Source organism: Tamandua tetradactyla, chromosome 7 (assembly GCF_023851605.1).
Source record: "Tamandua tetradactyla isolate mTamTet1 chromosome 7, mTamTet1.pri, whole genome shotgun sequence".
Classification (NCBI taxonomy): Eukaryota; Metazoa; Chordata; class Mammalia; order Pilosa; family Myrmecophagidae; genus Tamandua; species Tamandua tetradactyla.
The window spans coordinates 125,549,129-125,562,326 of NC_135333.1; the positions used below are offsets into that span (position 1 = coordinate 125,549,129).

The window sequence follows — 13,198 nt, forward strand, 5'->3', positions numbered from 1 at the left end:
TATTATGACAGGCAAGCAGAAGTGAAATTTTAATGAAGGCTTTTGAACAACACTTTTTTTTCTCTTTGATTCCTCAGTAGACTGACAGTTTGTCATTTTTAAAAGGGTTTATATTTTGCACTGTCATTACACTAGGCATAATGTCATATTTTCTCTCCTATGAGGTGATGTCTCAAATAGCACATAGCTGAGGTTTTCCATCTCCCAAAGAAAAATGCTCAGAGCCTTACTCTTGAAGTACATAGTTCTCACAAAACAGTATTCCCCCAGTTTTTTCTTTCTTGAGGAATGCTTTCCATACAGTAAAATGCACAGATCTGAAGTATAGAGTTCAATGACTTTTGACAAATATGTACATCTGTGTTATCACTATCTAGGTTGAGATAGGAAACATTTTTATCATCCTCATAAGTTCTCTGTGTGCCCGTTTTCAGTCAATTTCTCCCACCCAAGACAACTGCTGTAGATAAATTTTGCTTATTCTTCAACTTAACTTGCATAGAATAATATAGTATTTACTTTTTGTCTGAGTGGCTTCTTTCATTAAACATCTGTTTTGAGTTTATCCATGTTGTTGCATATATTGACAGTTTGGCCCTTTTTATTGCTGAATAAATAATCATATTCCATTGTATGATCATTCCATGCTTTATTTATCCATTTACCTGTTGATGTACCTTTGGCTTGTTTCTGGCTTTTGGCTGTGATGAATAAAGGTGCTATGAATATTCATGTACAAACCTTTGTGTAGACCTATGTGCCCATTTCTCTTTTTTTGGTTTTTATTTATTTATTTTAAGTTTTTTATTATATAATTTAACATATATACAGAGCAAAGAAAGAAAAAAGCAATAATTTTCAAAGCACTTTCAACAAATAGTTACAGGACAGATCCCAGAGTCTGTCATGGGCTACCATATCATCAGCTCAAATTTTTCCTTCTAGCTGCTCCAGAACATTGGAGGCTAGAAAGAATAAATATATATTTTTTATCACAATCGACTTTTTTTTTTTGGAAAAATAGCATATATACAAAAAGCAATAAATTTCAAAGCACAGCACAGCAATTAGTTATAGAACAGATTTCAGAGTTTGGTATGGGTTATAATTCCACAATTTAGGTTTTTTCTTCTAGCTGCTCTAAGATACTGAAAACTAAAAGAAATATCAATATAATGATTCAGCAATCATTTGTTTACTCATGTAAATCAAGGTTTACTCATTTGTTAAACCTTGCCTTCTCTGTATAACTCCACCATCACCTTTGATTTTTCTCCCACTCTTTAGAAGTATTTGGACTATGGCTGTTCTAACTTTTTCATGTTAGAAGGGCTGTCAGTAATAAAGGGTAGGGAGTTGGAACTAGCTGATGTTCTGGAAAGGCTGGCCCCTTTAGGTTTCAGGACTTATCTGGTCCCGGGACCCACCTGGAGGCTGTAGGTTTCTGGAAAGTTACCCTAGTGCATAAAACCTTTGTAGAATCTTATATATTGTCCTAAGTGTTCTTTAGGATTGGCTGGAATGATTTTTTTAAAAATATGGAACGCTTCACGAATTTGCGTGTCATCCTTGTGTAGGGGCCATGCTAATCTTCTCTGTATCGTTCCAATTTTAGTATATGTGCTGCCGAAGCAAGCACTGGAATGATTTTGGTTGGGGTCTGACAAGTTATGATAGGTAGCAATGTCTAACTGAAGTTTGCATAAGAGCAACGTCCAGAGAAACCTCTTGACTCTATTTGAACTCTCTCAGCCACCGATACCTTATTTATTACACTTTTCCCCCTTTTGGTCAGGTTGGCATTGTTGATGCCAACAACAAAGTGCCAGGGCCAAGGTGCCAGGGCCAGTCTTATCCCTGATGACATTCCATGGTAGTCATCTCCCATGCTGCCAAGGAGACTTTCATCCCTGGATGTCATGTCCCACATAGGGGGGAGGGCAATGGTTTCACTTGCAAAGTTGTGTTCCCATTTCTCTTGGGTATAAACATAGGGGTGGAATTCCTGGGTAAGTAAGTGTTTAACAATCATCAGATTTTTGCATCAGGTGTAGACTATTTACATAAAGTAGCTTAAGATATTTGCTAACATTTCATTTTTCTTTAAAAACATAAATATATAATCTTTTATCAGGATGACCACTCAGATCATGGTATACATCCCTTCAGCTAGACAATGGGTTACTTGTTGATAAATTAATTAATTTATCTGTAATTTGTTTAGAATCTATGTCCTAAATGCTGGAGATATAAAGATATGCGATCCCTACCCAGCTGTAGCTCACAGTTTAGTGGGGGAAAACATGTGCAAATGAGAAACAGCAGCATCACAGCATTAGGAAGGCTGCAATGGCTCATATGTTGGAGGGGCCCTTTAACCCTACTGTAGAGATGATGGAAGGCTTTACAGAGGAGGGGCAGATGAGTCCTGCAGGATGTATAGACGTCCAAGAGGGGCAAGGATATGAGGCATTACAAGGGGAAAGGACATAAATCTTGAGACATAGGGGAACTGCATATAGCATGCCTTGGAAGGTAGATAAGGATGGACTGTAAAAGGTTTTTTGAGCTCTTTGGACTCATGGTTATATAAAAAGAGATTTTTTTTTTTAACCAATGGAATATTCCAGGTTTATTCACTAATGTCAGTTGATATCAGTGAGACCATACAGTATTTGTCCTTTTGTTTTTGGCTAATCTCACTCAGCATAATGTCCTCAAGGTCCATCCATGTTGTTACATACTTCATAACTTTAATAAAAAGAGATTTTATCAAAGAAAAATGATAAAAGAAACACCTGTTTGTTGCATTTGTAAAGAGAATCCTTTACAAAACTGTTCTTTTAAATAACCACCATATCACTTTGGATTAATCAAGGGATCAAGAAATTTTGTATCCTATGACTGCATTGGCACCAATGCCACTCTCCCTGGGACCCCTGCTCTCTATTGGGTTACTCCTGCTATGTCTCTTGCTCCAAGCAGACTTCTCAGGTTTCCTCTCCTGTTCACACATTTGGTATTAGCAAGACGGAGAGGGAGGACCCCTCTCTCCATCCCTTACTGACATTACTACCATTTTTCTTTATTTTCTCCTTTTTCCTGAATGACAGTAATGTCCTCTGCCTCTAGCCTAGGAGCTAAGGAAAAACAAAACCTTTTCTCAGACCATTTTCATTTTCTATTCTCTTGAGTTCAGTCACTAGGTCTGGCAAACCTCCCACCTTCAGTGTCCCAGGTGGTATGCCCATTTCTAGGGCACCAGAGCACTTGAGAAGCTGAAACTCTCCAGTAATTTATTAAGGACTATAAAGACAAAACCCACAGTTCATTAGTATTCTTGGTGACACCTTACCACCTTCTGCCTGGTCCCCGGTGCACTGGGCTCCAGTTCAAGGAAGAAACAGTGTTAAAGAATGACCTCTTAAGTGGACATCCTTCTTACTGCATTTCCTAGATGATCATTCTACAGACTGAAAGAAAACCTGAGAACTCCCAGTGATGCCAGTAAGGCATGGATGGCACTGATTTGTTCTTTTCCATCTTCACTGAGGACCTAACAAAGGAAAGTGGCTTAAATTATGACAGAAAGTATCACAACATATAGGAGGTTAACAACATATAGGGCTATGTAATTGTCTACTCAGCGCGTTACCATTATCACCTTTCCAAGATAAGCTCGATCTTAAAAGTATATTTGAATGATAATAGTAGAGCATTCACTCACTCATTCATCCAGGAAATATTTTCTAAGCTCCTGCTATATGTCCAGGTGCTTTTCTAAAAGCTGGGGAAATCATAAAGCAATAAGATATGATTCTTGTCCTTATAGAGCTCTTAGTCTAGCTGGATATACACAGGTACTAACATATAATTACATCACAAACTTTCATATCTTATCACAGAGTCATGGGCACCTGGGATGCAGCAGATAGAGCCTGAAACCATCTAGTAGGGTTTCTCTGTCATCAGAGAAGGTGAGACTGAGTTTTCCATTGCAGATGAGCAGGAGTTCACCAGGCAGAGCTTTGGGTAAAAACCTTCTATCCTTCTTATGACCTAGAAACATATAGGAACATTGAGGCCTAGGGCAGAAGAGGTGCCTTTAAAAGTTGGGGAAATGGGAGTGAGAGGACATTATACACATGTGCCTGATGCTAGTCTAGGTGAGAGTGGAGTGGACTATGTGCGGTGCGCAGAAGCGGCAGGGGATTTTTTTTCAAAGTAAAGATCGCAAGGAGGCAGAATCTGCACGGTGCCAGTTTCTGATGAGAAGTGGCAGGGGATTTTTTTTCAAAGTAAAGATCACAAGGAGGCAGAATCTGCACGGTGCCAGTTTCTGATGAGAAGCATTTCCAAGGCCCTGAGGCCAGTCATGGCTGTTGCTTCCCTCTAGGGTTGCTCTCTGGGTTCTGAGGGGACATTGCACAGATCACTGACCCTGGTGTCGGAAGGAGCATTAGCAGGTGATTTTCTAATCCTCCAATTTTTTAAAAACTTTTTTTGTTTTATAATGTGGCATATATACAAAGCAAAGAAAGTAAAAAGGCAATAGTTTTCAAAGCACTGTTCAACAAGTAGTTACAGGACAGATCCCAGAGTTTGTCATGGGCTACCATACCATCAGCTCAGATTTTTCCTTCTAGCTGCTTCAGAACATTGGTAATCCTCCAGTTTTATAGTTGAAGAAATTGAGTGACTTGCCTAATGTCATATTGTTGATTTCAGACTGGTGCACATCTCCTTGGCCAGCAGTCTGGACTGATCATCACAGTGATAAAGGCAAATGACAAGCCTCTTAGTCTGTGGCACCTCTGGGGAGTGAGGGAGCACGGGGTGAGGGGCTAGTTTGATTGCAGACACTTAGGAAATGGTTGAGGAGTATGAAGCTGGGAGGGGACACACACTGACATCAGGAACTCGTCACCACCTTTCATTTTCACAGCGTGTGCTCAGGGTGGGCAGGTGGGCCTCCTCCGATGCAGAGGGTGAGCGAGTTAGTTCTTTGCTATCTTGGCCATTCCTTTGGTCAGGCTCATGGCCTTTATTTCCAATAGCAAATCCATTTATTGGATCCCTATGCTGGGTTGTTTCCAGGCAACTACTGCTTCCCTCTCCCAGGTGATTGCAGATTGCTTATGCTGCATTGCCTGGGTGCTTCAGTGAGCCTTAAACTTCCCCTAGTGAAGTCATGTGGTTTGGACTCTTCCTCTGAGCTCATGTTCTGTGGGAGTAAGCACAACGATGGGACCCTAGTAGCCTAGCATCTTCTAGCTGGAATCCAGACCAGGTGAGAGTAGATACAGAGAAACCTGGACATGTGAGTTATCTTTGAGAAGGTCTGGTTTCCTTTTTGTCTGCTAGGCTAGAAAAACCTACTCACTCTAGCCTTTCTCTACTACCGTAGTGAGAAATATGCTTGAATAGTTTTTATAGCTACAGCAGCAGTGACAACAGAGGTGTATATAAAAAAAAGAGAAACAGTGAATTAAACAAGATAGAAGTTGGGTGGATGGCACAAGGATGTGCCTTTCCTTGGTCTCAGGGACTCAAGACCCTTCTGTCTTTTGACTTAATGGTGTGTCTTCAACCTCGTGTCCCAAGATGGCAGCCCTGTGTTCTGGACAGCAGTCTGGAGAAAGCATTCACATGTTTTCTCTTGAGAATGAGTAATGAAGAATATACCACATAACACTTCCACTTGCTTCTACTGGCCATGGTAGAGTCACATGCCCACACGACTGTTGGGAAGTCTGGGAAATGTCATATCTATTCCAGCTAGCCACGTGCTTTGCTAAAAGATGGGAATCCTTACTGCAATCTCTGCCACATGTTTCTTTTTCTCATTTGACCCTTATAGCAACTCAGTCAGATAAGCATTATTGTTGTTGACCCTTTTCACAAACAAGGGAAGTGAATGTCAAAAAAGCTACACAGGCGGAGGTGCTAGAATATGACCCCAGGTTGTTTTATTATTGATATTGTGTCTGTCTCAATATATTAAATTGCCCATAAGGCTTAGCAAGTGCTTCACATATAGTAAGTACTCAGTAAATGATAGTCATTTTTATTTCTGCAATGATAATAATATAAAATAGAGCTCTGCTATTTCTATTTCTTTGGATTGTCTTTGGCCTGTTTTTAGTTCCTAGGATCCCAGTTTTCTGCCCTGTGCATCTTTTATCATACTGCCAGATGATTTCTGCTATTTGACAAGACCACTTTTCTCCCAAGAATCTGCTTAAATATTTGAATTGCTTAGTTCTGCATTGCTTTCCAAAATGAATCAAGCCAATCATGTATGAAAGACAATGGATATATTCACTTCTTAATATTGGAAGGGTTTTCTCATTTTAGTCTTGTTGGTCAATTCAGTGCAATACAATTAAATCAGGGGAGGGGGCATTTAGTTAAATGGCTTCTCTTCCAGTCCCCAGCCTCTCTTTTCTGCACTGGAACATTGTTGGAGGAGAGATTTTCTTTTATTCAACTGAGGTAGCCAATGTGCAGCAACTTAATTGATTTGTACGAGTTCCATTTCATGTTTGAGTCTGTGGGGCCAAAGGTTATGAGATTATATTAGGAAAAGGGTTCATATAGGTGGATAAATTAATGAATTAACTGACTGATTAACTCATGTAAATCTGGCCCTAGAGGTGGCTCGCAGCAATTGAGTACTATGGGAACTGCACAATCTCCTTATTTTGCTTTTTAAAATCACCTTTTCCTGTGCTTGAGAATGTACCATGGACACCAAATTAAATATTAATTCTCTGCAATTCAAATGTATAGTCTTATTCATCTTCCTATAGCCATTTAGATATTATCTGACTTAAAGAATGGTCTTGGAGTCTATATAGTTTTAAAAAACCATTTTATTGTGACTATTACATTTTTCTTACTGTGAGATTTCCCCCCTTTTTAATTTCCCCTTTCTATCTTCCCAAAGAACATACAAGTCCAGAATGTTTTGTATAAAAATGTATATGGGTATATAAACAGATCATCTGTTTATTGAATTGAATCATTTAACTCACATCCCCAAACACTTTGCAAAGGATTGTGTTATTTCCAAACCTCAAATAGCAAAGCGACTTCCAAAAGCCGTGATCACTCTCTGGTTTACAAAGAAATGGTGGAAATGTGGAAGTGAGAGCTCTGTTACTCTGAGAGCTCGATTAGAGTGGTGCCTGCCTCCCTGACCCTGGCACCGGACGGCTTGCATCTGAATCCCAGCTCTTCTACTTGCTAGCCATGTAACCTCAGGCAATTTACTTAATTTCACCCGCTCTCTATTTATTATCTGTAAATTAGGGCTGACAATAATACCTAGCTTGTAGGGTCATTTTGAGGAATAAAAATAAATGTGCATTATATTTAGACAGAGCCTGCATGTAAGTGATTACTGGCATCATTGGGTCTCCTTCTCTAAGGCATGGTTTATACTTGACATAACAGTAAGAAAAGAAATGCAATCTCCCCAACAAAGACACACAGCACCCCTCCAAATGGCCTGATGCCCTCACTGATTTTGCCACATCTCTCCGGATGGCTCCGCATACTTTAGTTGAGGCTGGAGTGGAGCTGTCAAGAGCCTCGGGCTTTTGAGTCAAACACATCAGGGCTGAAATCTTGGCTGCACCGCCTGATGGTTCTGTGAACTTGGGCAGGTCATGTGCTCCTCCTGAGCCCCAGTGTGCTCACCTGTGAGGGATTGTTAGAAGGATTAAATGAAGAAAAGTATGGGAAGCACTTTGCACAGTACCTGGTCCATGGTAAATGAACAATAAAAGGTGACTTTTGATTGCTATGACTAACTCCTGGAGGAAGACTGTCTTTAGACTAGGAAGGGATGGAGTATTTTCTCTTTTTATGTCTGTGTTTTCCCTTGGTAAAAGGTTAAAAAGAAAATAACCAATCCTTGCTGAAATAATGTCTCAAACAGGTGTTAATGTCAGCTAAATGTTAACTAGTTCAGTTCAATTATTCAGGGTATGTGGGAAAATTACAACAGAGGTGTTCATGTTCTTATATGAGCATTACAATTCATAGCACGTACAGAAATTTCACTGTAGGACTGTGTCTATGCATGTACAGTGAAAAAAATCTACATTCTTATAAATCATCAGTTGACAGAATTTTTTTTTTTATTTTTCAAGCAATTATTTTTATACCATGAACTCCCAAGCGAAGGTGTACATTAAGCTATATACACGGTTACATGAAAAAATCACTATTGTTGATAATTTGCCCCAATTTTGTACAACATGTGTGTTTCTATTGTGAGGTGGGAACATAATTATATGTACACTGTTATGGGTCAAATATAACTGCCTTTATTATATGTATTATTCTACATACCATATATATATATATATAATATATATGTATATACAAACAGCTGCCACTATTTGCTATTGTAGTTGTCTTATACCTTGCAAAATAAAGCACATTAACAAGTATTTATTGTGTCCTATTAAAGTAGCATGATCAACTGAAGAGGAAACAAGGCAATGCCTTAAAAACTTGTCCTAAATAAATGACTTTTAATTTTGACCCAGTTCAAATAATTACCCTAAAGTGAAAGAGACTCTCTTTGTTGGGACATGATGTGAAAAGTTTTAGGGAAAGTAGTTGAGCTCCAAAGCTTGAGAATAAAATTCTGACCCTGCTCCCCTGAGTCCTGATGAGGCCTGGGGGCTGTATCCATTCCTGTCCCAGAGGTACATCAGCCTCATGGAGAAATCACCTGGTCACTCACAATGGCTCCCTGTTGTTTGCTGGTTATTTGGGACAGAAATGAGTAGCAGAAACACTGCTGCAAATGGATCTTCCTTTTTATCTGTGTCTTTACCAAGTCTAGTGTCCTACTCACAGATTTGGTTGGCTGTAATGACAGTGTTCTCTTAATTAACCAAAACGCTTAAGCAAGATTTTCAGAGAATTTCTTTTCTGGAGACATGGATTGTGATGATTTCTAAGATTGATTTAGATGAAGGAAAATTGTTTTCTGAACTGAAGTGAAAGCTTTTTCCCTGGACATATGTGAGAACTCGAGGCTCCTTCCCTGATTCATAAAATATTTCCATGAGTCTCCTATAGGCAGTGGAGTTCATTGCTGTTAAGTCTACTTGTTTTCTGGTCACCAGGCCATGAACCAGGACAATTATCCTTCTAAGACCTATTGATTTTAACCAGATTAACCATATGATTTGATAAAAGGTAGCTGAGGGAAAACTATATCCATGTCTGTAGTAGACATCTGTCATTTTTATTTGGTCACCAGTATCTAATCTCCCTTCTTATTCTTGAGGACTCCCAGGTCACGTGCAGTCTTGGTGGAGGAGGATTTCCTTCTCACCACTTCTTGGCTGCCTGAGCATAAGCACATGATTTTAGGTTTGGACCATCAGATACTCTGGTCCAGAGTCTTGGATCTCCAGTGAGTGACTCCAAAATAAAAGGACATTTAAAATTTATTTATGCCAGTAATAGAGGAAATATCTTATGTTAATGGTGGTGTGTCCTACAGGACAGGTGTAGTAGCTCAGCTGGACTGTTCTTGCTCAAAGACGTTGTACCTCCTGCTTCTTGGCTCTCTTGAGCTCCAGATCCGTCCCACCCATTATCCCCCTTTCCTTTTAGGGATAGAACCCCTGCATACCAAGTTTTAGGTTGGCATTTAGCTACCTAGCTAGAGGCTAGATTTTTTTCTGGCTTCTTTGCAGTTAGGAGTGATCCCATGACAAATTTTGGCCAATTGACATCAAGTGAGAGTGATGTGCACAAGTTTGAGTTCGCATATTTAAAACAAATGGCTTTTTCTTCTTTTTCCTTTCTTGAGGCGGGCCCCCTGGTATGGTGCTGGTGATGCAACCTTGCAGAAGGAGACAGCACCTTAGAGAATGGAAAAACAGGTAGAAGGAACCTGGGTAGATCAGTCAATAGCCCTAAACCCCATTCTTCTAAGACCCCAAATCTATCTTGTTTAAGTCACTGGTATTTGGCTTCTGTTAAACAAGCAGAACCCATACTCATTTTCCTACCTATTATCCTAACCTCCTGTTGATTCCATGGGACCTCATAACTTCCCCACAGATTCCCTTTTTATTTAGAATTGCCTGGATCCATTTCTGTTGTTTGTAACTGTTAATGGGAGTATTTTAAATAGATACACTTAAAAAGGTAGAATTGGCTGAGTCCAAGAAGTTGAGCAAAGAGCAACAAGGTCTTAATGCTCAAACTTGGAAAATTATCTAATTTTTATTCCCAGGAGTGAAACAGCTAATTAACCTTAGGCCTGCTGTAATTTGGTATTTAGAACTTTTGTTTATAAAGGCAGCAGTATTAGGAGAATTGGTTGAAAAAATTGAGGATGTTTTAGTATTTTGACTATTTCTTGCAAGCTTAATAAGGTCTTACTGAAAGGGAATGCTTCGCCTGAAACTGAAAACAGAAGAAAAAAAGCAACTTTGTGAAGAGAGGGCTTTTATGTAGTAGTCTACAATCCAAAGTGTTTAAAGCCTAGTAATAAAGCCTAGTAGGATCGAAGAATCTCATTCCCAAGCTAACATTAGTGCATGCAAAAGCAAGGCGGTAAGAGACTCAACTGAAGATGAGGTCGCAGCTGAGGAAAGCTGATTCCCTAAATTCCTCCCGGGCACCTCTGGCTGTTTACTCCCTCCTGGCGAAGAAAGAGTTACAGTTTTCATGTATATGTAGCTGGAATGTAGCCTTGGAGACAAAGCCTATTACTGATGTCTTCTCAGCACAGTCTGCTTTTTGAAATTGGCCTAAGGTGAAGAACATGGAAACGGATTTCTAGAAGAAAGAAATTCTTAGTTCTAGACTCAAAGTCTATGATTTGATAAGATCTCTACCTTTTTTACTGGTAGCATTGATTGGTTCAGGGATAGGCACATGATTCGTGACAATGTGACTTTAGAAGATGTTGCTGGGAATTTCTGGAAAGGGAGTGTTCTAGTTTGCTAGCTGCCAGAATGTGATATACCAGAAACAGAATGGCTTTTAAAAAGGGGAATTTATTAAGTTGCAAGTTTACATGTTCTAAGGCTGTGAAAATGTCCAAATTAAAGCAAGACTATAGAAACGTCCAATCTAAGGCATCCAGTGAAAGATACCTTGGTTCAAGAAGGTTGATGAGGTTCAGGATTTCTCTCTCAACTGGAAAAGCAGATGGTGAACATGGTGACATCTGCTAGCTTTCTCTCTAGGCTTCTTGTTTCATGAAGCTCCCCCGAAGGCATTTTCCTTCTTCATCTCCAAAAATCTCTGGCTGTGTGGTCTCTCAAGCTTTTTCTAAAATGGTTCCCTCTTAAAGGGTTCCAGTAAGCAACTCCATCTTGAATGGATGAAGACACATCTCCACGGAAACCATCTAATCAAAAGTTACCATCTACAATTGGGTGGGTCATATCTCCATGGAAATACTCAAGAAGCTCCCACCCAGCAATACTGAATGAGGATCAAAGAACTTGGCTTTTCTGGCATACACAACAGATTTAAACCAGCATAGGGAGCTTACCTGATTTTCTCGTAAGTGGTATCTAAAAAGCTGCAATTTGCCCCTGACCTTGAATAAAGAAGCAACATAGTCCTGGGAGATATAGCCATCTTGTGACTATAATTGAGTGAACCCTAGTGTGACGCTAACCCTGTGGGAGGCAGAGAAGAGAGATGGAAAGAAATTGGGTATTTTGTGATATGGTTAAGCTGCTACATTAAACCTACCCTGAAGCCCTCTTTGCCTCTGGACTTTTTAGTTAAGGGAACTAATAAATCTGCTTTGCTGTTGAAACCAGACCAAATTGAATTTTCTGCTAGTTGTAGTAGAAAATACTATAAATGATATATCTTTTTCTCAGTCCCTAACCTAGAAGCTTGTCCTTTTGACATTTGAGAATCTGCAAGGTCTATACCAGTATTACCAAAATGGTTTATGGCAAGTCTTGTCAACGATTATTATAAGTGCTGACTCTCTGATACCAAGTTCAACCATTTACCAAGAATTCAATATCATCTCAGTTCAGATCTGAGTAGTTTTTGTAGAGATCTCTCAAATCCTGGACACCTTCTCTTCACCTTTAGTTACACTGGCCATCTCCGTCAATAGTATTGCAATTTAAGGTGCTTCCTGGGGCAGTACACTTCCCAAAGATTTGCCTTCAGAGTTTTCCACCTGTCATGGAAAAGTCTCCATTTAATCCAGAAGATCCTTAGTGAAGTCACACTAATAATCACCATGTTTAATTTTTCTCTCCCTTTTCCTTGGGAAAGATGGGGTGCTAACAAATTGTCCTTATGCAAGTACTACCAAAATTGATTGCACCTTTCTCAGGAAGACAAATTTTACTTTATCATGCCAAATAGGCTATGTTATACTTGCAAAATTACTGTAAAAAAATCTTTGTTCAAAATGGTGCCAGATTGTCCTTCACACGGTATAGAGGATAGATCAGTGAGGAATCTGATTACTTAATAACCCTCAAATGGGGTAATGGAGTCATGACTGGACATCACCATAGCCAATCATTTCTGTCCAAAGAGCTGAACCCTCTATAACTACATACCAGGGTGAGAAGTCCAAACCTGCAAATGAAAAAATAATCCAGTTCACAAACAGAAGGCTGAGATGAGAGCAGTGACACCTAGATCTGTGCAATGTTATTTTGAGTAGAGAATTAAGGACAGAATTGCTCTTTGATTCACTTCTAGGTGTTTTGATCAGTCCTGAAATTTTCACCTCATTACTTATTTTTTTTTTTTTTTTTTTTTTTTTTAAAGGAAAGACAGAGAGAAGGAAGGAAGGATAGAAGGAAGGAAGGAAGGAAGAAAGGGAAACATCTTTAAACATTTTCTTGTTTTATTGTATTCTGTTTCTCCGTTTTTGTTACATGGGCTGGGGCCGGGAATCAAACCGAGGTCCTCCGGCATAGCAGGCAAGCACTTTGCCCGCTGAGCCACCGCGGCCTGCCCTACTTATTTTTAAAGAACCTAAAATTAGGTCTGTTTTGCAGAAGGGAATCAACCCAAATTGTGGTAAGTGCCTATTACACCACTGAAAATTTCCTGACAGTGGAGGCAAACTTCCTTTTGAACCCCTAGGAATTAAAATATATGCCATTGATGCTGTTTACTCTCTTTTAGAATGCAACCATTTAGTTTATCCAGTGATTTT

The 13,198-nt window shown here is 39.4% G+C and overlaps 1 long non-coding RNA gene and 1 other non-coding gene across 3 annotated transcripts in view; one reads left to right on the top strand and one right to left on the bottom strand.

The window, feature by feature from the left end:
- Positions 1 to 13,198, top strand: part of LOC143690131 (uncharacterized) — a 176,639-nt gene that overhangs the window by 93,224 nt on the left and 70,217 nt on the right. The gene's annotated exons all lie outside the window — the stretch shown is intronic.
- Positions 1,533 to 1,639, bottom strand: LOC143643100 (U6 spliceosomal RNA). Its single transcript, XR_013156137.1, has one exon. It is a non-coding gene; the product is annotated as a U6 spliceosomal RNA (small nuclear RNA).